Source organism: Aythya ferina, assembly GCF_964211825.1.
Source record: "Aythya ferina genome assembly, chromosome: 2".
Lineage (NCBI taxonomy): Eukaryota > Metazoa > Chordata > Aves > Anseriformes > Anatidae > Aythya > Aythya ferina.
Window position 1 is genome coordinate 24,798,327 of NC_140297.1, and position 26,153 is coordinate 24,824,479.

The window sequence follows — 26,153 nt, forward strand, 5'->3', positions numbered from 1 at the left end:
ACTTCTAACACGTGGCTCGTGTACCTGAGGTATACACAGAAGTGAAACGGTGGAATTTATAACAGGATTTAAAAGAAGTCTCTTTTTTGTTTTCTTTAAATTGATGTAGAAAGTGTGAGCAGCTGCTCTTGCAAATAAGAGACCAAATTACCGAGGAGGCTTCTGGAAACTTTAATTCCAAGACTTGGTGGTCTTGTACTCAAGCAATTCCCACTTCAATAAATTTAGTTTAGCCTGTACTAAAATACTTCATTCTTTGTTTTAACAGATTATTCCTGAATTAAAAGTACTACTAGAAAGCAAGCAATAAGCTAAATAATGTTGGTGATGCTCTCTCTTTGTATGTACATCAGTAGAATATTAGGAATGAAAATAATTTGAAAAAGAAAAAAAAGTGGAATGATTTATAGTGAGTAGCATCAGTAGCCAAAAGAGGAAAATCAAGCAAGATATAAGATCTACACGGCCCTTTTTCTCATTTTTACACGTGGTTTGCCACGTCTAGCCAGGATGAGGTATGTATAATTGTCTGGTGAGGCTTACAGAAAGAACCTGGAGCTTCCAAGATGCATATATATATATATATTGCGTTTAAATTTACTTCTGTTTGTCAGGTATTTCTGTCAGGATTACACGCTCCTGAAAGTTAAAGGAAACAGCTACCATGCCTGCTACACCAGTCGGTTTTGGTTTAGTGGAACAACTTCTTAAAATGGTTTTAGACAGTGCCGTCAAGTCTCACTTACGTGAGAGCTTGTTAACGCGATGGCTGATTCAATGTGTCCTGAGCACTTTCTCACCCATTAGTCCCTGGCGCCTTTGCTGTGATTGATTAGCACTAAGTTATTTTTGTTGTTGTCATTGTTGTTTCAGTAATAGAGCTTTGTTGATCAGTTTTTGACTAGTTTGGCCAGCAGAGTTTTTTGTTTGTTTGTTTTGTGGTGGCTTTGTATGTATGTGATTTGTTCTGTGTAGATTTCACGTAGGCTCCGTTACCTGAGTGGTAAATTAACTTCATCTTGAAATCTGAATTCTCTAAGTTGCTTTCTGGTGTTGTGATTGTTGGAATTTTGTCACCTTTGCTAAGGTGACCCCTACCAGTAAACGAAGTGGAAGTCTGGAGGTTACACATGTCTGTACTGAACCTGTTATGTTTCTAATCCCACTGCTGTATAGTAATTGATAGGAAATAGATAGATAGGAAAGAGAGATAGGATAGATAGGAAAGAGAGATCTTTTGTTTTGCTTGAGTAGTAGACCTGTGGAAATTGTGAAACGTTCAAAATGACAGAGAAGATTGTGTTTTGAAAGCTGTCATCATCAGACAAGATTTTTACTGCTTCCCTCCTCCCTCCCAAATACACTGCACATGAATTGCATATATATGTAATTTGGGGGGCCGCAGAATATTTCATGCAAGATTATATCGCATTAACAGTTTAAGCCCAAGCAGCCTACCTAATGCTTAAACTACTAGTTTTCTTCAGAACCTCTAAACATCTTCCGGATTTAAAGTGAAACTGGTAAAAATAGCCCATTTGCCATTTTCCTCGGAGGATTATTACATTGTCTTCACTAGTATCAGTAAAATAGTATGCTTTGCATTCCAACCTGTCTTAATTTGTGTTTATATGTATGTGTGTATGTGTCTATTTATGTCTTATCCCAAAGAGTAGTCAGGGCGGAGTGCTATACACGTAAGTACAGTGGTAGTTGAGAATCTTCAGTTAATTAGTCCAGAAGTCAAAGTGGGGAAGAAGAGATAATAGTTACCTTTTTTTTTTTTTTAAGGTTTTCCAAATTTCCTTTACCATTCATGCGGTTTTAACAGTACAGTCCTTGCTTTCTGATTCTTTGTTTCTAGCCTTATTCCAGTATTCCTGTTTTTAGTAATGAAAAAATAATTATCAGAACTTGGAAACATGCCATATAAAGATTAAAATTTCAAATTCACATATATTTATATCCTTAGCTCTCCTGTTTTGCAAACAAGAGAATTGCCATATAAGTATTTTTAGCTAAGACAAATGCTTCTTTTGACCTAGAACAAATTTTTAGTCGTGCTATTATCCTTGAATTTGCTCTAACATATTTTGTTGATGTTGCTTAAGAGAGGTTTTGATTTAGTGGTTTTGCTTTGATTTATATTTTAAAGCACGTCAATGCTGGACTTGGAATGTTAAAGGATAATTGGAGTAAAAATACAATAACAGGTTGTAAATGGATTACTGCAGTGAAATAGGAGGACCTCTGTGCTGAATGCCTCAGATCCTTCCCGGCTGGGGAGGCTTTCCGGAGCAGCTGCACGACAGCTCCTGTCAAGTTCCTCGGTAATTTTTCTTGTCCAACCCTTTCCTGACAAGGAAGCTGAGGAGCTTTGTTTCAAACCGAAGCAAATTCTCTAAGAGTAAGGTTAGGTATAAAACAATTTTTTATGTACAGGCTTCTGTACTGGCAAAAAACTTTATTAAATTTCTTGGGGATTTTCCCTTCTTTAATAACAATGGGAAGGTTTTCAATTTTGACATGGACTTCCACTGTGAAAATAGCACTCTAAAAACATAGGAGTAAATAAACCAGAAAGACTTTTAGAAGTACAGCACTCACCAAAAAATCCATGGAATAAGGGCTGTCAGATGGTAGCCAAATGGTGTATATGCATTTTAAGGGAGTATTTTTAAACTGCTGTGAACCACTTAGCCCTTGCTGTATAATAAGGGCTGCAGTGAAAAATACAGTCTAGGCATTTCCAAGTCACTGTGGTATTTGGAGTAAGCTGTAAGTTTGGAATTATCTGAATTCATATTTACAGCTGATGGTCAAATGCAAAGACATAACCCTTTGACGTTTTAGTGTTCTGAAGAAAAGCATAGCTTTAGTTCGAGGAAAAGATCAAGAATAATTGATTCCTGGACCATCTGCAAGACTGTATGCAATACAAGCTGATTTATAAATACATATATATTTTTTTTAGTAACTAGACGATAAGCTTTGAAAACCAAAATAACCTGAAGGGAGTTGTTTTGCTCTCAGACCAGTTGGTTGTGCCTTACTTTCTTAATTAAGCAACCAAGAAAGCCACAGCTTGGATACCTCCTCTTTTAAATCTTTGTCATTTTGGGGAGATTTTCTAAAATGTAGAGTAGGTTCTAAAATACAATTTATTTATTTATTTTTCAGGAGCCAATATCAGAGGAAGGCATCAAATACTAAAGAAAAAGTCCATTGCTTATTTTCAAATTCAGGTTTCACTAAAAGTCCTAAAACACACTTCATGAAGGCATTTTTTTTCTTAACGTAATGCTCTTGAAACTTACATTTAAATCACTTTCTGCCTATGGCAAGTTAACAAAAGTATAATTTGTAGCAAGACGTTTGTTTATATCCTTGAACATAATAGCTGATGCTGTTGAAGCTTGTGTTATTTCTTTTCCATGCAGTGTTTCTGCCCCATCTTGTAGTAGCTGCTCTACCTTTGTGTTGTGTTGGTGTTTCCCCTGTATTTATTTGGGTGGTTTCTATCTTTTGAGTATTTGTCCTTATTTTCCTTGATTTTCTTCTGTCCATCTTTTCCCATTGTTTTTCCTATTATCGTGTTGTTCTTTGTTGTCTTATACCTCTGGAAGCAAAGGTCAGTTTCTTCTGTTGACAACATGAATGGCTTCTGATGTGGTGCATGGCTGTGTTGTGCTCCTGCACGTGGAGCCACGATTGTCTCCAGCATCATCTGCTGTGGTAGGGTCTGGTGAGTGCTGTTGTACTCACCTGATGCCTCTCTCTTGTGAAGCTAATTGGGTGGGTGACACCTTTTTACATATAGAATTAAAGGTTATGTAAAGCAAAACACCATTTTGTTTGGACTTGGTGTGATTCTAAATCCCTCTCTGATAGGTGATGTCAGCTAGAGGTAGCCTGTGAGATAACTTAGTTGAAAAGTGGTAAGAGAATAAGAGAATGATTATGGCTAAGTGTGAAAATCCTTTTTTTTGGTTTAATTCTAATATAATTATCATAAATTGTTGACTTAAAAAAAAAATCCTATCCTATAGGAGTGTTGGTGACCTTTTTAAAATGAAAGATGCTTTGAGGAAGACACAACTTTGGAAGCTTCAGACCTGTTACTGGAAAAAGACCCTTAAAGTTAACATAATGTTAACTGTGCATATACTAATGACATATTAATTGGAATTCAGCAGAGAAAATAATTAGATTTTTCTAGCTTGTAAGTATAGTTCTGCTGTAAAAGCAGGCCCTGCTCATCCATATAGTGGATACATTAAGTGGCTGTAGGAACATCGTGTCCTGTTCGTGTGCAGCTGTTTTTGATCCTGATCTGGAATTACTAGAAATGAAATAACTTAGTGGAGAAAATTGTTTCTGTTTTATTTATTAATCTGAGCTGTGTTTACAATTCACATACTGTCTGCTCTTCAAGGAGCTTCTACAAATGTTTGCTGGGACAGCAACTTCCCCCTGCTTTGTTACTTAAAATGGACTTCCAATGGGAATTTTGAAGGCAAAGCTTTAAATGGTACGTTTATATCAAAGCTGTTGTGTAGAAACGCAAAATCTTACTGTGTTGAAAAAGTTGTATATTTTTTAGAATGCACAGATTAAAAACTGATGACAAATATTATAACATTTCCTGTGCAGAAATTGCTGAAAAAATGGTGAAAAATGATCATGATATATACTTTTTTTTTTTTTTTTGCACTGCCATTACATTAAATATTGGTTCTATCTTATGTGGTTGTCAAAAAAAAAAAATCATAGACTGAAGAACAGGGATTTTAGGGCAGTTGTATTTTATTAGTGATCTCTTCTCTGTACTGATACTCAGAGCTTGATACTGTGCTGTACTGCTGCAGTATCCCATTGTGTGTTTTTGTTTCATTTTTATTAAGTATTGTATAAAATACAAAATTTGATATATACAAGACTGTATGTACGTTGGGACTTACTTTCAGCAGTAGCAACCTCAAAATGCTGTGGCACTAGAATTTTCCTTTGGAGTGTTCTTTTCCCTTAATTCCTTGCCTGTGTGTAGATTTGCAGAACTGTTACTTTTTCAGGATTTTTTTTGTTGTTAAATCCAGGTGGCTCTGCTGTTTTATTTAGCTAAGCAGCTGCGAGACAAGGAAATATTAATCTCCAGTTAACTCTCTACTATGTGAAAGGACTGCAGATAGGTATGGAGAAATACCCTGGCAGAGTAGAGCCCAGAAGAAATGATGTTGCTCTATCAAAATGGTGAATTTTATAGATATCTTTGAGAAACTGCAAAAGTGTACAGCTATTAAACTATGTTTCCGAAGTTCCAGCTGTGCTAATAATGCAGATTATACGCTTGAACAGTTGTAGGACCTTATGGACTGATGGAACCATTATATCTAATCATAAGGTGAGAATTTTGATGTTCTAAAGCTTAGCTCTTGAAAGGGTTATATAGCAGATCTCATGATGGCAGAACGTGTGGTTCTCCAGAATGGAAGACACGTCTATTCTCCAGAAGTAGCTATACTACAGAACTACAGCATCAAGCAGTGCAGGTCTGTGCAGCACTGTAAGTTGTATACAGCTCTAAGATAAAGCATCCTTTGTGAATGAACTCGAGTTACTTGGTTCTCTAAAAGCTTGTGCCATGGAGGCACGTGCACTGAGGCATTACCTGTTGCAGTACAACTGTACGGTGGCTCTCAATTTAGGATCTTCTTCCTGACTTCTAGAAAGTTGCTGTCACAGATATTTTCGGTACTTAGTTTAGAAGGATGTTGGAGAGGATATCTGCAATTGGAGCCGTTTCAGTGATCCACCGAGTGCAATCTGTATGTTCAAAAAGCAAACAAAAAACCCAAGCAAACTGCGTGTTTAAAAACAAAAACAACAAGAAAGAAAGAAAAAAAAAGCTGTGGACAATGAAAGAGGCTTTGTTTGGTGGCTTGTGTATTGAAGTTCTTTATAATCTCATACTTACCAACCTGTCCATTAGTTAAAATGTAATTACTTGTGAGTCCTTTACCTCTTTCAGGACAGAATAATTAGTATTTGTCAGACCAAATAGTATAGTTTTGCATTTGTAATCATTGTTAATGGCCTGGATGATGCGGTGGAACGCACCCTCAGCAGGCTGCTGGATGACACAGAGTTGGGTGTGCTGCAGGGCAGGGGAGGAAATAGCCAGGCAAAAGCCTCGTGAGGTTCATCAGAGTCTGAAAATTAAAACAGAATAACCCTGTGCAATAGTAGAGGCCAGAAACCTATGGCTGGGAAGCAGCTTTGCAGCAAATAACATCGCTTTCCTGGTGGACACCAAGTTGAACATGAGTCAGCAGAGTGCCTTTTCTTGGGGAGAATAAGTCAGTAACTGAGTGAGGAGATCATTTCTGTCTGCTTGGCGTTTTTGTGACTGCTTCTGAAACTGTATCCCCAGTATAGGAGAGCCACCAATGTACTTGAGGAAGTCTAGAGGAAGACTGCTGATGTGATTAGGCAACAGGAGCACATAATGTAAAAGAAGTGGGGAGAGCTGGCTACCTCCAGTTCTCAGAGAAGGCTAAGGGGAATATAGTCAGTTTTCTGAAGGTGTTGCATGTAATTTGGGGGCATATACTATAAACAATGCATGTATATATACACGTTGACTTTCTTATGGGTTTCTGTGCATTCCTGTATGAAACATATATAGCTCCTGGCGCATGCTGTTGTGCAAGGTAGCATGGGTTATTGGTTCTGGTGTTCTGACTGCCCACTGGCACCAATTAATGTAAGTGCCTGCTCGTATCAGATGGTGTGGTTGCACAACCGACTGTTTTCTCTGCTTGCAACCGGTCCTAGCCCAGCTGACGTGCATGACCCAGAGGGCTGTGGAGCTTTGTAGAAGAGAACAATATGATTAGCTCAAGTAAGTTTGACTATACGGTTCAAAATCTGTTCTTTAAGGGAACCTGAGTTCTGTAGAGTAAGAGGTTTGAAGTTATTAGTTTATAGCTTTGGATATCACATGTCACTAATGAAATATGCCCTCTCATAAGCAAAGCAGCCTGAGGTTCATACCCGTTTGCTTAATAAAAGAATAGAAAGTTAAATTCATTTGGCTGGAGTGGGAGTTAGACAGACAGTGTGTTCTAATCTAGAATTACTTGTTGTGATGTACAAATAAAAGGAGATACCATGAAAGTTTTGGACTCTGTTACCCTGGATGTTATTAAAATGTAAACTAAACCTGACTAAGACTGCCACATAATTTTATTGTAAAGGCACTACATAGTGCCTGTTGATTTGGTCTTCGTTTCATAGGAATACCCTTTAAGTTCAGTTTAGCTGAGCTCAATTCAGAAATCCCATTGACTTTTCTGTATGTGTGTCTGTTCTATGTATGAGTGAGGAATCAGTAAGGAAAACGAGTTTTAAAATGAATCTTTAAGGAGGTGACTGGTTAATTCCTCCCACCCACCAGTTCTGGTTTACCTAGTCGTATGGGTCTCTAGGTGGAGAGTGAGTAAAGGTTCTCCTTAAATTAGTCACAAGCTTTAAAAGTGTATTGAGTTCACTTCAATTTTGCAGCTTGTGGTATTAGGGTAGCATTAAAGAGTTACTAATAACTATGTCCTTTTTTTTTTTTTTTTTTTTTTTTTTTTTTTTTTTTTCAGATATACAAAGGGTCCCATTTGTAGCAGCTATTCATAAGTATCAAAATAATTTATCTTTTTTTAGGGAGCAAATTCAGAATCCTAAAATCATGGATTTCCTGTACGAATTACACAATTTCTAAGAAAACCAGACACTATTTTTCTGGTCTTTTAGTTCCTTCAGAGTAATAATGAGTACAGATAAAAGCAGACTGGATCAGTGCTAAATGGAATTGGAAAGAAGCTTCTTTCTGAAATTTTAAAACCTCAGTATGAACTTTGAACAAAAAATATTCCACATTACCCATGGCTTACTGTGAAAATAAATCTTGTCGCATTCCTGAAGACAGAAAGCCTGCCCCCAAATCATTCCTTGCTTTAGCTGTTGTGTACTTTATTTTCCCCAGGACTGCCTGCCTGCTTACTGGAGTTGTTTGATTCCTCCTCTCCTTTCCAAACTGCCCACCCAGCAGCTGTATCCAAACATCTGTAGCTGGGGGCACACAAGAAGTGGTGTGCTCCTGATTCCCTGCAGCTGAGGATACCTCTAATAAAGAATCATTTTTTTTTGTATTTAAATATGTTGCATTCTTAAAATTGAAGCCTCGCTCCGTTCTGCAACATAACACATCCTCCAACAGGCTGTAGGCTACACAGTATTAAAGAAGCCTTCATACAAACCAGCATTTGAAAAGGCAGTCTTTTTTTTTAACTATTTCACTTCAATATAGATGTCTTTTTGTTACTGGATATTGTTCATGGTGGCTGTTAGGCTTTTTGTTTCAGAGGTCCCATTTGTTTTTACCATAATAGAAGTGGTGTTCCCCTTCTTTGGCTTCTTGTTTATTGCTATTTTTCCCTTTCTGATCTTCTAGGGAGCAGTTTAACACAACTAGAACATGCTTCTTGCTATGCAGGACGTTGTATCTAGGGTGACTCTAGGCTAGATTATCAAAGCTATTTGTGTCTGGAATTTTCAGAAGACCTTAAGACTAAAATCCTATGATAAATATGTAGACCCTATTGATGGATACCTCTGTTTCTGCATCTCCATCAGCATTTCAAAATCATGTCCGTGGGCTGTTCCCAGGCATGTTGTAAATCTCTAATAAAATATGGTCTGACAGTGTATGCAGTGTGTGAGGGACAGAAGGAGTTGCTGTCTGGTGTTAAACACTACCCATTCCTAATGCAAGTGGACAGGGACTATGTTAGACTTTTTCTTCTCTCTCTTTAAGGTTGTGTTTGTTCAGCCAGCTTGGTAGAGCTTGTTCTCACCAGAGCCCTGCTGGGCCCCTGCTAGCTGCAGCAAACACTTCTCCCTAGGTCCTTCTTGCCCTACTCCTGCTTTCTGACTTGGATATGTTCACCATCCAGTAAGTGCATGCTTTGCTGTTTGCTTTCCCTGCTTGTTGGACACTTATTTTAGTTGTATTTCCACCTAGGTTTTGCTTGCCTAGGTCCAGGCGATGGAACAGCATCTGCTGCTGTTACTGACTGTCATCCCTTGTTTTGCACAGTGGGATTACAGCTGGATTACAGGGACAGGTACCAGTTCTGCTGGGATATTGGAAGGGATTGGGAATGGCTACTGTGTCACTGGTTTTGTGAGAGCCCCTACCCCAATACTGCTCTGTTCCTGGCTCAGTGTGGGTGCTGCCAAGCTTGGGCACAGCAGCAAGTGCTGCCTCTGCCGTGACGCCTGCTCCATGTCCACAGTCTTCCGTGCCAACAGCCACATCCTCTGGCTCATGCTCCTTGTGCTGTCCCTTCTGAAGGCACCGCCACTGTCTGGGTCTCGCAGCTGATAAAATAATGCTGGGCTGCGAGAGAAATTTCCTGAAAATTTGCTTTGATCGCTACAGCGGGGCTGGTGTACTCCTGCCTTGCCTCCAGCACTCAGACCTGCTGTTGGTTTTGCACAGTTTGCACTTCACTGGTGTTTCTGCTTCTGTCTGCATTTCAGTTTGAATGAACACTGTTTTGAAAGTATTCAATTTTTTTGCATTATGTGCTGGTATAAGTAACCCTGCTGCCCTATGGCTGCTGCTGTGGTCTGGCCATTTGGGCCATCAGCATGTAGGAAGAAAATCAAAACCAGAGAACTGCTCTGAGTTACTGCTCTGCTTCTCTGTGCAGTTACAAAGGCACATGCCAGTACAAAACCAGGGAAAGTGTGGGAATATGGGTGAATAGAAAGGCTGGACCAGAAACAGAAAGGGCGAGATCTGCTCTGGTGTCAATTAAAGCCACTTTAGAAACTACAGGCTGAGTTTCTCAAGCGACATTAGCATCATAAAAAGATAATGGAGGCAGATTTCCAGCTTGCTAAATGCAGGCTTCATAATAACAATAAAAATGACTTCATAATTTCTGAAGCTTTCAGGGAGGCCTGGGAGAGGTCGTACATCCATCTGGGCAGCTGTAACAGGGAATTGGACATGGGAGAGAAGAACTACCCAAGACAGGAATAAGAAGTGTAGGGGGAAAAAAAAAGCGATTTTATTTGATTTTTTATTTTTTTGTCTCTTGTGGTCCCTTTTACTTCTGGAGCAGGGAGAACTGTTCTTAAATAAGTCTCTGTTTGTTACTTTGGCACTGTAGCAGGTTTTTCTTACTGTAATCACGGAAGGATTCGTGAGCATCGTAACTCCGAGAGCTGCTGAAGCTAGCACAGCTGGTTCCCCTTGTCCAGTGCCTCATCTCCCCCTGCTTGCTTTTGCTCCCACAGATGTGGGGAATAAAACTGGCAGTAGGATTCTTCTTCTAACAAGCTCTACATTCTTGAGCCTTACCCCAGTGCGTTTCTGTCTCACCCAGCCAAATACAAGTTCTACCCGAACCTAGCAAATGCAGGATCGATGAGTGAATTTTTCCTAGCACCTGATCAGGCTGCTTAAGGACAGCTTTGCCAGCCATGGTAGAAGAAGGTGAATAACCTGGTCGAGCTGAAGGGGCAGCAGGGTGATGTGACTGATGTTGGGAAGCTGCTCTTTCACAGGAGCAGGCCCAGGCACATCGCCTCAGGTAGCTCAGAGGGGAGGCCGCGCGCCTCCTTTGGCTGTGGGGTCTGCTCTGCAGCCACGTTTGGCAGACATCGAGGGCTTCCCTTGTGTGAGGAGATGTGCCTTGCTGTGGGGGTGGCAGCACCAGCACGCTGGGGGAACCCACGTGCAGATGTCCTCTGTGACATTCTCAGTGAGTGGTGTTCAGAAATAGCCTTGGCGAGGAACCTCCTGTGCAGTATCACTGACACCTCCCAGATCAGGAGGGTGACCTGGATCTTTCTCTTCTGCGGGACCTCTGTGTTTAACGTAGCAGCAAAGAAGTGACCCGGAGGTCCTAGAAGTCATTTTCCATGACCAGAAGTACAAATCCACTATTGCCCTAGCTGTGCCTGCATGGTCAATGGTTCGTTTCTCACGGCCCTGGGAAGTGCGTGGAGGAGATGTGCAACCAGCAGAGTCAGCAATGAACAGAGCCTGTGCTGTGCTAACTCCACGTAGTATATTCTGGTAATAGATGGGCTCAAGGGCAAGCAGTATTAGAAGCAAAGGGTATATGAATCCAGTGAATGCTGCTTTTCAGAGTATGTGCTTCCTGGCACAGCACCTGGCTTCAAAAAGAGGCAGTCCACAAAGACAAATTAGTGGGTGAGCATGTGATGATCTTGGCTACAGGATAGCAAGCCAAAGGCTAGTGCTGGGGACAAAAAAAAGTCAGTACTGAGTACTGTATGACCGTTAGCAATCTGATCCCAAACAGGCTTACATCTGTTACCTCAGGTGATCTACTTATACAGAGATTCAGCATAACTGTCACATTACAATCTAAATCTTTTTATAATGATTCCCTTTTTAGGTTGTAGTGTTCTGGTTTAAAGGATAAAAAGTAAAGTATTTCCTGGCTGGCATATTAGCCTGTATAATTACTGTTGAATGCTTAAGCCTCCTTCTGCAGTGAGGAATTTTCTCCTATGTATTGGGAAGCCTCCAGTAAAATATTTCAGATTTGCTTTGGCCCGATGAGGAGGCACCTCCTTGTTCTTTGCCAGCAAATCAGATGTGGAGAAGAGTGGTAAGGAGAGTGCCAAGGTTTACAGACTACAGGAGAGCATGGGAACTGGGAAGTTCTGGGGAGAAGGGCAGTGTTTTGGCAAGTTTCCTTGTATTTGTTGTTGCTGTGGAGTAGAGTAGTAAGGAGAAGCAAGGCCTGAGCATGTGATACCATAAACATGAGAGGAGGAGAAAAAACACCCTAAGCAGCTCGTGCTTTCCTCTTTCATCTGGTACCCCAGTGAGACTATCTGAAATCTGTTGCTCAGTGCTCTGTGGTTACTGTATGTAGAAGGTATGGTGTATGTAGAAGGGCGTTGAGGTGGCTTATACCACCTTCACAGAGTAAGATTGTCCTCAGCAATACTGTACCGCCTTGTATCTATCAGCTTCCTCTGCTGGTGGGGGACATTTCTGAATTCCTGGTTGTTCCCCAGTAGGTAGCTTCCTCTCTGAGGACTCCTGGGACATCTTGTGAAGCCTGATATCCTTCTTCATGCACCTGCTTTACAATAAACACAGTCGGCTAAATTTCCTCTCTTAGCAGTTTGCATTGTTTGTCCTACGTCTGGCTACAATATTTCCTTGATAATTCAGCATCTCTCAGTGAGATAAGCCTTTCATGAGCAGGTGGGGAGGGAAGTCTAAAGAAATTCAGCATTGTTAAAAGACAGACTGCCACTCCTTCATCTTAAGAAATAGGCCTTAGAGATAGGCTTTACAGATTTCCTGTGTTCTGGCTGAATCAAGCAAGGTAAAAGGAGATTGGCATAGACACTCTCTCTTCATAACATGTCATTTGCCAAAGTGCGATGTACTTATGTGATGATAAGAGCCAGGGTCTAATTTTGTAGGTCTGATCGCAGAACTGTCAATCTGTCTGAGATCTTGTGGAAAAGCTGTGTAGACTCTGCTTTGGGTTATTTTTCTCAGTAGGAATATGGTTTTCTTTGGTACACTTGATGGTAATTAGAATTGTGCAAAAAACTACATTTTGTCACATTTAAACTCTCCCCTGAAAGCTACCTCAGTGCTGGATTACTGGAGGTTAGTTAACGTGATGGCAATTTTAAAAGATTCCAAGGCAGGCACGGAGCAGCAGACGTGTAAGCCTGACATCTCTACCTGGGGTGTTAGTAGAAATGATGCGGTAGTTGACCAAATTAGCAGACACATGGACAAGTATGACATCCTGAGGAACAGTCAGCAATCATCATGAAGGAAAGTCAGGTCCCACAAACTTAGCAAAGTCCTTTGAAGAAGTTAACAGAGAAAATGTGGTTGTTATTCTCCAGTTGGATTTCCAACAGACATTTGACACAGTTCCTTGCTTGAAAGACTTAAAGAATTCAAACAGCTGTGGGGAAGTGTTCAAGGCCAGGCTGGATGGGGGTTTGAGCAACCTGGTCTGGTGGGAGGTGTCTGGTGGGAGGGGGGTGGAACTGGGTGATCTTTAAGGTCCCTCCCAACCCAAACCATTCTGTGGTTCTGTGAAAGAAGGAGGGTCCTTTCCATGGAGAAGTAGCTGGTTAAAAGGTAGGAATAAATAGGCAGTCTTCACAGTGGCTGAAGGTTATTGATAGAGTCCCAAATAGATCAGTGGTAGGACCTATGCTGTTTAATGTATGGATGAGTGATCTGGGAAAGATGGGAACTGGTGATACAGCATTCTCTAGACAATGCTACAAACCATGACAACTGTAAAATAATCTCATTGGTCAGAGTAGTAAATATTTAGCACATGAATTTCAGTAATTCAGTATAGGCAAATGTGAAAGATTCACATGGTTGGAAAAAAAAATCTAAATTTATATACAAACTGATTATCTTAAAGATTACCCCCAAAGAACAAGATCTTGAAATTGTAATAAGTATCTCTGGAGAAAATCAGCTCAGTGCTTAGTACCAGCCCAACAAGGAAATCACATGCTGAAAGAGTACAGATAATGCCACCACCGTGTAAGTCCATGCATTTTGCATGTTGTATACAGATTCTGGTCTCCTAACTCAAAAAAGCTTTCGTTGCATTGAGAAAAGATCAGAAACAGCAGAAAGGAACATAAAGGTTGCACGGAATCCATTCCATAAGAATTAGGATTAATCAATCTGTAAGAGTAACCTCTAAAAAGGTTGATATGACAGGTTGATCACTTGTAGCACACAATATAATAGCAAGCTCTAAAATCACAAGTGGAAAGAGTAAGTAGGGGAAGATTTTTTTGCTGTCTACCTCTCAGTTCTTGTAGACAGTGAAAATGAAATTTAACAAGTGTCAGGTTAAAAACAGAAAGATGTTTCTTCACAGTGAATGGTTAAGCTGTGAAATTTCATGATGCTGTAACTGGTAAAAATTTACATGGTTTCAGGGAGTTTTTCAACAAATTAATGGAAGAAAAATGCACTGCAGCTTATTAATATAGACGTAGCACATCTGGCTTACGCATTCATCAAGTGCTAAATTGCAGAAGACTGGGAGAGTATTGCAGAAAAAAAATGTCAGTTCATTCTTGCTCAATTTTTATACTTTTCAGTGGTATATTCTGCTGGCAACTTTCTGGGACAAGATATTCAATGAGAAGTATCTGATCCAGTACAGCCATTATTACAACTAGGTTTATAATATTTGGAAAGAAAAATGCATATGTTGGTAATGGAAAACTCTTAACTAATGCCATGCATCTTCTGTTTGGTTTCATGTTTTTGAAGAATATTCATATGGCAAATCAACAGAAATTTTGCTGCAATCCAAACATAATACTGTTTCATGAAAGCCATGCAATAAAACATATTGGTCAACAAAATGTTGACATATAAGCAGTAGAAAATAAATGAGATTGTTGGAACTGAAGGATTAGTCTAGTTGTTATTAATAGTATTCATAAATAAAATCGGCTTCAGCTTGCTTTAAGCTAATGTCTTGAAATAGTATTATTTTAAGGTAGGAATAAACTAGTTTTTCTTCTATTTAGAATTCTGGATATTTATTCCTTAGCAAAGTTTGCCTTTATTTTTGAGGATTATTTTTTTAATCAGTGTGAAATAAGTTCCAAAACTGCAAAGGACTCTTACCAGTCCTTGTCAGACCTACAGAAATTTTTAATTTCTGTTATAATAAGTTCAAATATTTATGGCTTGTCTAATAATTTTGTAAATCTTTTTTTTTTTTTTAATTTAGTAATGTAGCTACAAAAAGCTCATTAAAGTTTTTAATTTCTCAGTTGGCTGTAAAAATCCGGTAATCAGGTTTCCACATTGAATATCAATTGAGCTCATTATCTCAAGAACACATTGGCTCCAAGAATCACAGAATCACAGAACTGTAGGAGTTGGAAGGGACCTCAAAAGATCATCGGGTCCAACCCCCCTGCCAAAGCAGGCTCCTCAGAGGAGGCTGCCCAGATAGGCATCCAGACAGGCCTTGAATGTCTCCAGAGAAGGAGACTCCACAACCTCCCTAGGCAGCCTGTTCCAATGCTCTGTCACCCTCACCGTGAAGAAGTTCTTTCACATGTCAGTGCAGAACTTCCTGTGCTTTAACTTGCAGCCATTACCCCTTGTCCTATCCCCACAAACCACTGAGAAGAGGTTGGCTACATCCTTCTGTCCCCCACCCCTCAGATATTTATATACACTGAGGAGATCCCCTCTCAGTCTTCTCTTCTCCAGGCTGAACAGACCCTGGTTTTTCAGCCTTTCTTCATAGGGAAGATGCTCCAGTCCCCGTATCATCTTTGTGGCCCTCCGCTGGGCTTTTTCCAGGAGATCCCTGTCTTTCTTGTACCGGGGAGCCCAGAACTGGACACAGTACTCCAGGTGAGGCCTGACCAGGACAGAGTAGAGGGGGAGGATCACCTCCCTTGACCTCCTGGCCACGCTCCTTTTAATGCACGCCAGGATCCCATTAGCCCTCTTGGCCACAAGGGCACAGTGCTGGCTCATGGTCAACCTGTCGTCCACCAGGACCCCCAGGTCCTTCTCCTCAGAGCTCCTCTCCAGCAGGTCGTACCCCAGCCTGTACTGATACATGTGGTTGTTCCTTCCCAGGTGCAGGACTCTACGTTTGCTCTTATTAAACCTCATTTGGTTTCTTCTTGCCCATCTCTCCAGCCGGTCCAGGTCTCGTTGAATGGCAGCACAGCCTTCTGGCGTGTCAGCCATTCCTCCCAGCTTTGTGTCATTGGCGTACTTGCTGAGGGCAGACACTATTCCCTCATCAAGGTCGTCGATGAAGATGTTGAACAAGACCAGGCCCAGCACCGACCCCTGGGGAACACCGCTAGTCACAGGCCTCCAGCCAGACTCTGCTCCTCTGATCACCACCCTCTGAGCTTGGACAGTCGACCAATTCTCAACCCACCTTGCCATCTACTCATCTATCCCACGCTTTCTCAGCTTTGCTAGTAGGATGTCATGGGAGACAGTATCGAAAGCCTTGCTAAAGTCAAGGTAGATGACATCCACCTCTCTCCCCCCATCTACCCAGCTGGTGATGTCATCATAGAAGGCAACGAGGTTGGTCAAGCACGACCAACCTATCAAATCAACTTATCAAACCTATCTCTATCAAAGATGATAGAGAGCGGTTCGGCGATCACATCTGCCAGCTCCCTTAGCACAAGCGGATGCATCCCATCGGGACCCATGGATTTGTATGCACTGAGCCCACTCAGACGCTCCCGAACCACTCCCACAAGAATCTATTAGAATTTCTGCAGCATTGGACATTGTGATGCAGACAATAAGAACATTCATGAATAAATCTGTATGATGAAGAATCCTCATTTCAGGACACGGTCAATCTCTTAACTGTTGGACTAAAGACATCTCTTAGCAGATTGTTCTGCTAACAACAACAAAAAAAAGCTAATTAAGGTTTTTACAACTCTTTCTGTGACATGTAGGATTGAGTGCTGTCAGGAAAACACTAAGTTGTATCAACTTCTGAGATGCTGATCTAGGAAAATGGTTTCAATTTAGTATTCAGAAGAAGGTACCTAAAGCTGAGGAACACAATTCCTGCAGGTCCGCAGCATCTTTTTAACTCATTCTGGTGTTAGATACAGAGAATCTCGCCTGGAGAAGATATGTGGGATTCTGCTGGAAGATCAACACCGTCCTGATCCTTTCTCGGTACGTAAATCTTGATCTTGGCAAGCACAGTGACAGGAGCCCTTTCTGTACCCAAGGATCCTTCATTTATCAGTACCTAAGAGCTGATTCTTTCTTCTGTGAAAAATCTTGGATTCTTTCATGAATTAGGGCAGTAGTTTTCATCCATAAACTGTTGCTGTACGTCTTATCTGTTGCTGTGCTGTGTAGCCTTTTACCTTGGTCAAACATTCAATTGATTTAATACTTTTTCAGATCATTGCATTTGGTCGAGATTGTATCTTCACGCTGCCCCGGGTACATTTGAGCAGCCTTCATGCCTGCCTTCTGCCTTCTCTTGGCTTTTACAGCAACTGTAGGATGATGTCCAAAGAGATGCCTTGACGTCCTTTAATCCAAACTCATGGACGTTGCTGTTAAATTACTGCACTGGGGAGGAAGAGATTTTTTAAAAGACTTTGGCTGAAGGAAGAGCAATTTGATTATATAGGCTGCTTGGTGAAGCATGGTATGATGTAGTCTGTGTGCTAAACCAATAAAACAAAACCTTGCCTGGCTTTCTACAGTATCTACTTTCTATTGCAATAATTTAAGATGAAAACCCACTGCAAACCAGTTAGCATTAATCAGTATAAATGCAGTTGGATTTATTGGTGCACAGATGCTCTTTTATTGTTATGACACGTTTCTGCACAAGCAGAGAGGTTTTTGTTTCCAGGAGCAATAAGAAACTGAAACAGTGGATGCAGTTGTGAAATGTTCCAGTAGGAACAAGATGTAAGGATCTGGTAACTTGAATGTTGTGGTTTAGAATGAAAAAACAGGTTCTACATGAAAGTTTAAGAAAGACTGTAACAGTTTTGTAGGACAAATTTATCAGGACTTTTAAAAAAATGCTAAGTAAGAAGTGGGGTCTGCATTCACTAAGGTTCTCTGTGCATGTGAGCTAAATTGTGTGCCAGGAAAGAAGGCGAAGAAAACTCAATGTCCAACAATCAGCAATCTTGTCTACAAAAAGAACATAAAATAATTTTAATTTCACTTTTTCTATTTCTGTCACAGAACTCCTGTTATGTTGTTGTTGTTGTTGTTGTTGTTTTTTGTTCTTATGGCTCAGATATTTAAAATAAATACTAATTTTAAAGCACAGTGTAACATGCATTTTTCTTAAGCTTAGCTGTCAGGAGAAGTAGTAATATTAATGGTTTGTTTATGCTTGCAGGAGAGTAGTTTGAGCAACTAGTTTGCTAATTCGAAGGGCAAAGCTCACTTCTCTGCGTCACTGGGTTTGGGATGTATATTCTGGCAATGAAATTATGAAAAATAATTCACTGGAAGAAACTTGAAGTCTGTGAATAAGTGATGGTGCTTCAGTGTTCTGGACAACACAAATGTCATAAACTCTGGAAAGAGGCAGCTCTGTTCATTTGTTTAGACAGTGTCCTGCAGTTTCTGTGGCTCTAAATCATTTCAGAGGCATAAAAACAACAGCATGCTTCAGAAAAACTGGATATAGCTACATGGTAGGAGGGTGCACTGTTTGAGTTTGGATGGCTTACAAAAGATGTAAAGTGTGTGCAGTTACTGTGCACACTTACACAGCAGATACTTAGAGATATAGGAGTGCATGTTCACAATTAAACAACGCTATTTTGACTTCTTGTGTTCAAAACGACGACTGAGAATCATGCTCTGGCTGAATTATAGAGGATAAATAAGCAAAAACCCTCATGACAATACTGAGTAGGGCTACAGCAGGATTACTGTCAGCTTGAGTTCCTTCTGTGCTCTCTTAGTTCCCGAAGGAAACCTCACTGTCCTGGCTGGAGTGCTGTATTGGCAAGTCGCGTAGGCACATACTGCTTGAGAAAGTTTCAACAAAGCAAAAATCGTTTTAAGAGACTTAAGTGGTCTCAGTCATTTCTTAGAAATAAAAAAAAAAAAAAGCCAGAATAAGGAGTGTTTGTACAGAATAACCATAATTCACCTCCTCTTGTGTGCCCCTCTGCCCATCAGTTTAAATGAACACCTATTTGTTTTGCCTCACTTAGCATCCGTTGCAGTGGTCCATGGATGATAAAGAAGTCCTAGCGTCCTTTCTCCTTTCTGTTTTTCTTTCCACCCTCCAACTCTGCAGACTATTTTCTGTCATTTCCTGCATTTTTCTTCCTCCTGGCAATCCAGCCAGGCTTGTTACTCCTGCCTCTTTTTCCACCCCCTTCTCTGGGTGCCAGCGAGAGCACAGGAGAAATGGCAGAGCCTCTGTTCCCGTCCTCTCTGCCTAGCTTCGGCATGACTCTGGGAAGCAGTCACAAAGTTCCCCTAACCACCAAAGCTATTTTATCATCCCGCTGTCTGTACGGTTGCTTCATTTGGAAGCTCCAAGTACATAGCTGCAGATCTTTTCAAATAAAGTCGTACAGATTTTATGACTTGGCTAGAACAAAACACATTTTTTAGATTGGTTCTTGAAAACCTTTGTAGCATTAAAGTCTCTATAGCTCCAAACCATTTCATGCGGTTTTGATGACAAATGGGTCAGATTTTGCACAATGAGGGATTCTGGCAATTTGTATTTCTCTTTCCTCCACTCCTTGCCTTACACAGTGAAGTCACAATAACGTTCTAAGAACAGCAGTCATTAGAATTGCATCCATGGCTATGCCAGTCACTAGGTATGTTGATTTTGTTAACAGCAGAACTGATTCAAACTCAAGGTGCTCCTTTTTTGAAAATAACTTTATTCTCTTTCTTTCTCTCTGTTTTCTTTGATTCGATATTAATCTTGAAACCAAAAATCTTTGTCGTGCAACAGCGTTGTGTTTCATTGCAATTATACTTGAGTCAAGAATAATCTTCATAAATATAAATTATAAGTGACGTGCCATAATTACATTTGTTATCCATAGCCTTTATATAAATGTTTAAACAGTTTGTATGCAGTGGAGTAAACAACCCAATATTTCAGCATAGGTTTTCTCTCAAATGTTAAAAATACGTGTTTAATCACAGAATAGTGTAAATTAATGTTAGATTAGATCCAATATGTCTTTTGCCATTTCCTTGCCAGAGTCAGAATTTTGCCCTTGGGTACATTAAATATTTTATCAGAACTGCAGCAGTTGCAAGTCCGCTAATTTGGGGGCATGCGTAAGGTGTAAGTGATGGTTTTTGTCTCTGTGGTTACCTGAGTGATGAGTTGGTGGCAGGGATGCTCTTGTGAGATCCTGGGAACTCGCAACCTTGGCAAGCAGGATGTGTGCTTCTTGGACTCCAAATAGTTAAATAGTTCCTACAGTTGTGTCTCAGAAATGTCATAAAACACTTCTGAAATATTGTATAGAAACTGTGTTTTGCTGTGGGAGTCTGTCTCATTTTAGACACACAATGATCTCCCGGACTCTGTGTTTAGACCTTAAATGAATGTGTTGCTTTGAAGGAGTGCTGACCAGTTAAATTACCTCTTTGTTAAAAGGAAATTGATTTGTTCATTCATCTGAAAAAAATCACACTATCTTTGGGAGATCAGTGAGGTCACATTGTCTTTTAGCTTTACAGAGAACAAAGCCAGCATGTAAGAATGCTTCCAGGAAACAATAAAAGTGTGTGCACGTTTGTTTCTGGTCCAGTAATTTTGTGAATGTTGTTTGTCATCTTCCTCCAACAGCTCAATATGCTTTCCTCACCGCCCACTTGAATAGCACAGGAAGAGATAATTCTTTAATGCGGGGTGTGTTTTAAAAAGTTTCATCCCGTAAATGTTTATGGAATAATTGTAGCGCACCAAGTAGAGATGTGCTCTGTCACTCTGCCATGTTGCTTATGTGACAACAGGGAACTTTTCATACCTTGCACATTCCTTGAAATGCCGCGTAATACTCTTTTCAGTGCTTTCAGTTATTGGGGTAATGAGAATAGACAAATTAAGGTGAGGGTTGGTTAGGTTATTCCAAACTTGGTAGCTGCAGATTAGCAGCAGCCTACAGACCAAACGCTGGATCTAAGTTACGAGTCCAGAGTCAGCAGTAGGATTCTGTGATTATTGCTTTACACGAACAAATTAAAATACAGGATGATATTTTGGGAGTCTCTACATTGAAAATCTAGTTTTACTTGTTTGATCACCTTTTTAACTTTTCACTTTATTAAAGTGATTTATTGCTGTTCATAAAAACAGTAATTTTTGTGTTGAAATGCGCTGACTTCAGATATTTGTTATTCCTACAAAATGCAACTGTGTGTTTTTAGAAAGTCGTGGAACGGTGCCAACTATGTACAGCCTGGCTGCAGTTGACTTACCTCCCGTATTAACTATTCTTACCTTTTGAGATCCACCACCCAGGCCTTTGGCCTTTTTATGAGATACAGCTGCAGCACGGCCCTTCCAGCTGATGCTCTTAACTATAAGAAAGCTTCATCGAATTGAGAGGCTTGTGCTTCGGGAACAGGTTAAGGTTCTTCAATGTATGAGGATTTTTTCAGATTTTACTGTGGATGAATCTGATCCTGAGCAGCCCTGCGTTGCCAGGCTCATTATTTTTGCTTTCTGTAGGTATGCCTGGACGTTTTAGACCAAAAAGTTTTAATTTCAATTGTATCAGTTTAATGCCACTGAAAACTGTTAACATTAAAGCTTTTAGCTGGCCAGTTTATAACAAAGGCTCTCCAGAGGGTTCTCTTTAGGTTACAGTGCAATTTCAAACCTGTTCAGCTGAATCTTAACAAGGCTTTTAAATTGTGTTAAGCTGAGCAAGCATACTTGAAAAATACATCCTGAACTCCGTCAAGGCAGGGTCAAGGCCCATTGCACCCCATTTAGGCTGGTTAATCAAGTTCCCTGTAGGTTCTTCTATAGCCAATTTTGCGTTGCTGTCTTCATTCCTGCTCCTTTCCCTGGCACAATTGCCCAGAACTGGTTTTCTTTATCCTCAGTTTTTCTAAGCAGGTCGGTCTGATAGGAACCCACGCATTACTTTGGGCTTTTTGCTGCTGATAATGCCGCCGTGTCCATTCCTCTGTAAGCCTTTACTTGTCACTCTCAGCGGTCATTTTACCCTGTACTTTTTGTTCTTGGAGGTGACAGACATTCATCTCTAACTGATTCGAGCTGGGTCATTGCTTACCTTACAGTTAAATAAAATGTATTTGAGTCCTTTTTGCAAATCCCAGCGATCACAGTGGCCACGGTGTGTGTGAGCAAGGAGAAATGCAGCAGCAAAGCATTACCGGGACGGGTTTCTTGTGCTGCCAACGTGAAAGAAATGGCCCTGCTAAAGGAAGCTGCCAGTCTCCGGTTCTTATTCTTCAGTTTATCACCGATGCTGACTGTTGGCTGAGTCACCGGCTGCCCCTGCTTCTTTACACAGGAGGCTGGGTGATATTTGTTCACTTCGGTGTCTGGTGCTTGGGTCCAGCGCTTGATGCAAAAGTGATGTTACCTGCACTGACCTGTGGCAGAGAAGTCACTCTGTAGACATTTATTCAGCTAACAGTATTTTATTAGCTGTGGCAGATGTGTTTTCAGATATTTTAGTAGGTTGAGCAGTCTGTAGTGAGTTTTTTATACCAAAACAAAGTGTGCTCAAGATTACAATGCCACAGCTATCAAGCACGTCTGCGTGCAGCTTGTCTTACTCTTAAAAAAAAAGCCAAGCCTTTCTTGCTGTGCTTCTTTGCCTTCTGACGCAGACACAGGTCTTAGAGCAGTAGTGTCAGTATTATTTGAGATACAGATATTTTATATTATTTAAGGCTTGGTTAGTCTGTTTAATCTGAGGAGTGAAAAGCCAGCCTGAAAAGAGTTCTGCTGTATTTTATGACTGAAGCCTGAAAAGGCCATAAAGGAAGGCATATCTCTTGTATCAGTAGCTAAGCTACAGCAAATTAAATCAGATTATTAAGGCCTCGACGGAATGTTTCACTAGGAACAACTCCAAAATTTTATCTGGACTTCAGAGAACTTTGCAGATTTTATTGTTATTTTTTAAAATAATTTTCTAAAGACACGGTGCCCTTAAATGAATATGAAATAGTCTGCAATTACACGTCAGACTATTGCGTTCTTGAGTGCACAGTTAGGGAATGGTAAGTCTTTTGTTCCATTACACTGAATTGCTACTCCCTTAAAAAAAAAAAAAAAAAAAAAAAAAAGAAAGAGGTTGTGTAGGAACAGCTGCACCTTTTAAGCTGTGCCACTAGATTGTTGTTTTTATTTATTTCTTATTATCTACAGGGACGCTGTCTTCATCTGACTATTACAGTGTACATTGGCTGTACAGTATCTTGCATGTGTACGTACCTACCCACAGTGGATTTACCACATTTCATGTAGGTGATGAAGAAAGCAAGTACTGTACAACACCATCAAAATTCATTTAACAATTGCTTTAGCTACAAAATGTAGCTTTGTTTCCATAAACTGATAACTGCTCCTAGTCTGCTGCATCTGTCCCTGTTGCATCACTGTCAGTGTATCAAGGCAGAGGAAACGAGAGCCCTGCTTAAAAGTCTGTTTTCTCTGCAAACAGGAGTTGGAGGCAGGCAAAAGAAGTGTGTCAGAAAGGAAATTTTCCACCTGGATCAAAGTCTTTGTGCCTGAGTCAGTTAGCCAAAGTCTCAAATTACGGAGTTTAGCAATAGCTTTAAGCTGCCTCGCTGTGGGCACGTTAGCTAGCCAGCAGGAGAAGATTGTAACATGAGTTGCTAGACTCTATCCTACAAACATATAATGAGGAAATAATTCCTTCACAACCCCGTGCTGTATTTTATTCAAGTAAATTCTCAACATTAATGCCACTTGTCAACCTTAGTGTTTGAAACAAAAAGAATGTATATTGGTTATTTTTCTACTACGGCTAACCAATGCTATGTTTGTAGATAATTCTTTACATTGCTATTTTAGTTTCTTTTTTTGGTCTGTACTTGGACATGTAAAACGTAACATTGAATTTGACAATGTCACGCTCCATTCAGAAGGCTTTAAGAGGATAAGATGCTTTCATTATTTCATGGTGATGACTTCAGATCTTAGAATAACAAACCTTAGAATATATCTTATTTCAGTTTAAAAAAAAAGACAACAAAACAAGCAAAAGCAATTAAAAAAAAAAAAAAAGTAAGTTGTATTAGTTTAAAAAGAATTTAAAAATTACTCCTTTTCCATAACTTGATTCTCAAGCTTTGCTAGCACACTTGTTACTTAGCTGTGCAGAAATATTCCTTTGTTGGAGATGTCCAGCAAGGGAAGTTTTTGCCCAGTAATTCAAGTTTGGTAAATCTTACATCTTTTCCGGAAACTAGTAAAAATTAGCCTTAATCTAATATTTTCTACTGTATCTTAATTATAGACCTACGTGCCAGCTATACTAAAGTAAGTATCCATGTTTGCATGCTCTGTTTATAATTCTGTCCTCTTGATAAAGTGAGCAATTTTTTGGTACCATTGTGCTCTTTACTTCATGGACAGAGGAGAGGACCAGGAAGGAATAGAAATCAACAGGGCTTTTTCTTGTTTGAGAGGACTTAGTATTCTGAGAATTCTTGAACATAACTTTTGACTTGCTTCATTTGTGTTCATCCATCCCAGTAGTGAAGATTATAATTCGTCATGGTGTAACACTCCTAAATGTACCAGGTTAGTAGGCTTTTTTTCCTAAAACATGAAGCTGTGCATGATTCCCTTCTGCAGTTAATTATGATTTGTAATGCAGGACAGAGTCTGCAGTAAATATTTTAAAAACTCACCTTATAAAAATGAACTGTTTAACTGCAGTATCCAAAGCAAATAAAATAATTACCTTTTGAGCTAACTGTGCTTAGAACAGAAGATGCATTTAGAAGCAGTAAAATATTTTATATTTTCAACAAAAGCAGGGCTCTTTTGGAAAAAAGGTTGTTTTGATATCTTTTTTCTTTCTCCTTTTTGTGTAGGCAATTTGTTATCAGTTGTCTTTGCAAAGGTATAAAAAACACATTATATATCAATATCAAAACTTCATTTTGATAGTATTAAGATATAGTTATTAGAGCCTATGTAATGTTTTTCTTCTTTCAGCTTGACTTACTGTTCATTCCACAATAATTTTCCTGTAGTTTACACGAAAAGATACTTTTTTTGAGTAAGAAATATTCTTTTTTCAACCAGCAAATTGTATTCAAACTTTTTAGAATTAAAGTGTTACTCTGAAAAATAATAGTTGCAAACAATGTTTGGTTCTGTTGATGATCTTTGATCATCATATGGATAAAAGATTTTTTTTGTGCAAGAAATATGTTTTCTTTAGATTTACTGAGCAGTATTGTGTAGTGCAGTATATCTGCCTTTCCTTTTCCTATCTCCCAAGATAGGAAACGGCTGCTGTACGATCACATGCTGGTGCTACATTCAGCGAGAAATTTTGCTTCAGTATTAAAGCAATTCAAATGTAAATTCAGGGAGGTATGTCATCTCATGAAAGACTCATGTGCTGAATACATGATTCCAAAATGAGTGTTAGAAATAGGAGGCTTCAAAAATAGTTGTCTGGTCCCTCTTGTACGGTATTTCACCATTTGTTACAAATTTCTAGCAAGCACCGTGGCACCACTTCAAGGGAGGACTATTTCTAAAATCCTTTTAAGCCATTACAGTCATCCTTCTTCAAACTCACGTCTATGATGATACCCATGAAAAAATCAATAGCAATTGGGCAGCTGGTGCTACTGCTCTCAAGATCTCATTTGTACCTTGATCTACCCAAGTCTTTCGGCATTCACTCTTTTTTCATCTTATACTCGGTCTTCAGGCTCCTGTGGGAGTATCCATCTCTTTGTTAAATATTTATAGAGCTGTGATATCAAAGTGCTGCTTTTAGCGGTGTTGCTAATAAGTCCATAGAAGTTTTACTGCTTATTGCCAAAGCAGAGACGTGTGATGCTCCTGACAGAGTTTATGAGAATCTTTCCTTTGACTTTAAGGCATTTTGTGCAAACAATATTTTGGATTTATGGTTAACCTGGAAATTTTATTGGGGTATGGTAGAGTAGTAAAGACAGTCACTAAGTATGAATGAGTCTGATTGTTGATGTTTGAAATTCTGAAATAGTAGGGGGATACTAAATGCTGTATTAGCTAACTGTTTTTCCTGTGTTTTTCGGTATAAAAGGTTGTAATGATATTTGTTGTTGTAATAAATATTATGTGGTTACAATAATGGCTATGATACAGCCCTTTTGCAAACACAGAACTTGAAAATTTATCAAATAGGTCTGCTTACCAAACAAATATCTCGTCTTTGGCCTGTAAAATTCTCTTCGAGTCCCATTTTATTCAGGTACAATATTTGAAGACTGCCATTTCCCTGTTGTCCTTTTTGTTATTCTG

General features: G+C 39.7%; 1 protein-coding gene across 3 annotated transcripts in view; it reads left to right on the forward strand.

Moving 5' to 3' along the window:
• Window positions 1-26,153, forward strand: part of ANKIB1 (ankyrin repeat and IBR domain containing 1) — a 97,153-nt gene that overhangs the window by 1,219 nt on the left and 69,781 nt on the right. The gene's annotated exons all lie outside the window — the stretch shown is intronic.